The following is a 2,366-nucleotide window of genomic DNA, read 5'->3' as shown; positions in this document are numbered from 1 at the left end:
TAAAGATGATTCATCAGGCTTCACATTCAACTACTGCATACGTAGGACTAGACCCTCAAATTTAGCTATATGAGTTACCATGTCATCAGACGAATCCATGCTGAAATTGAAGAATTCCGATTGAACAGTATGCGACGCTTGCTTCGTCTGTTGTTCATAAATTGCATGCAACTTCAACCACATGTCTCGCACCGTCTCACATGAGAACAGAAGCGCCATTACTTTTGTATCCAGCGTTTTGACTATAATTTGACTCGCAGCACGGTCCGCTTTGTCCCACGTTTTTAGACTCTCTCGATATTTTATCTGTTGCTCGTTTGTTACATCGTCTGCCGACGGCATCGGCTTTAGGATTTCCCCGATGCACGCTTCGTATGCGCCTTCGGTTCCGCGCAATAAGTTCCTCACGGTGAACTTCCAGACGTTCCGTTCTCTGCACCTCGTAGCTTCTCAATTGCTTGGTAATATTCCATGTTCAGATCGTCTTTCCGTTTCAACTGATATCGTTAGCGACACACGAAACTGCGACCGACTTACACAAGTACACACCACGATCTTTTACACACGTAATAGCAACACGAAAAGAAAACTACGCGGAACCACGCTCTGCTACCATGTTGAGTTTTTATTTCGAGAGAACTTAAGTAACAAACGTTCAATGTTCGCACGCAAAAACAAAAAAGAATAAAAGTGAGTCTCACACGAGAGAGCCTCTGTGCTTGATAAAAATACATCCGACTTGCTACAAGAAGGGAAAAAGACTAACGTACAGGAAACAGTTGGAGCCAACCTTGAAAAACGAAAAAAAATATTACTAGACAGACAGGCTGGCAATATACAAATTAAAAGTTTTATCTCAACAGTAATACATTTAATAATTACTGTTTAATAATTTTTTAAACAGTATTTATACATAAACTAATTAAAGCATTATAATATACAGCATATATATGATTTAACCTAGACAATGTATGTCTGAAAGACGTCTTAAATACATAATAAAGACGTTTTTAGACATACATATTGTCTGGCAAAATGTCTTAAAATAGACATCAAAAAGACGTCTTTAGGATTTTACTTAAAGTCGTCTTAAAAACGTATTTAAGTAAAGTCAAAGATGTGTTTTTTAAGACGTCTTTTGGACGTCTTTAAGACATACGTGTTGTCTGGGTGGTTATACTGTGGGTGCGTTCCTTTTGGACGCTCATACGTTGTAAGCGCTCACACTTATAAGCGCTATTTCTGCCGTTCCTTTTGAAATTTAAGCGCTCATACGACTGTCATCAAAGCCGTTCCCTTTGGCATTTGTGAGTGACTGTGAGCGTATCGAGATAGCAATTGAAAGTGATATGATTATGTTTTATATAATTATATTAGCAAATGTTGAATTAGATATAATATGTTTTATAATAAAGATTGAATAATATTCTTTTTACTTATAATTATATAGCCATTGCAATTATCTGGATATACTTTTATCTATTTTTCCTCTCCTTTTGCTCCACCGGCTGGTGAATTATAACGCCTTCAACTTTTTCACAAAGGTATATACTATATAGCGCAATACTTTTATCTAAATCGCATAGAGATTATGCAGTTGTCTATACAAATTTTGGTTATGTGCGTTCCGATAATACAATGGCCACCGTTCTCTTTGGATGCTTATACGCTTATAGCGCTCACGCTTTCGTTGCCTTACCTCGATAAAATGAGCAATTTTAAGCACGAGTCATGACGTAATGATGACGTCATGAATGCCTTTCATGAGCGCTTATAACGCCAAAAGGAACGGTATAAGCGAAGCTTATAATAGTCCGGAGGCTCATCGCAGGTTTTTTGGGCATCATAGTATTCAGTTGGAGACCCATATTATTTTACTATTCCAGTGTTAGAGACAAGAGACCAATTGGCATACGTGTACAGTGGATGTACTTGTTAAGAACAATTTTTTAAATAATTATTTGTATGTACAACGAATAAAATATTACAGTATTCAGTCTGCCAGTTGTACCAATCTCTGAAGAAAGAAAAAAATTCGACGTACTATAATTGGCATACCTCTAAAGTGGATGAAAGGGGTCGGTATAACGGCGCAAAGTGAGCTCTTAGGGTGAAGTCACATGGGATGCGGAACTGCGGAAATACGGAACTGCGGAATGTTCGTGATTGGTAGTGGCTCACACCGCCGATTCCGCCGTTTTTTATTCCGCAAATTTAATTTTTAGCGGATTCTGTCATTTCCGCCGATGCGTGCATGTATGCGTATATATGCATACTTGTAAGGCTAACCTAGCTAACGAAGCCCCTGAGCAAATACTTTCTGATTTAATTTTTCAACAAACCGCAAATAACAATAAACAATTTAT

The sequence above is a fragment of the Wasmannia auropunctata genome, unplaced genomic scaffold (genome assembly GCF_000956235.1).
Source record: "Wasmannia auropunctata unplaced genomic scaffold, wasmannia.A_1.0 LD336053.1, whole genome shotgun sequence".
In the NCBI taxonomy this organism is placed as follows: domain Eukaryota; kingdom Metazoa; phylum Arthropoda; class Insecta; order Hymenoptera; family Formicidae; genus Wasmannia; species Wasmannia auropunctata.
Note: the sequence above shows the minus strand (reverse complement) of the source record.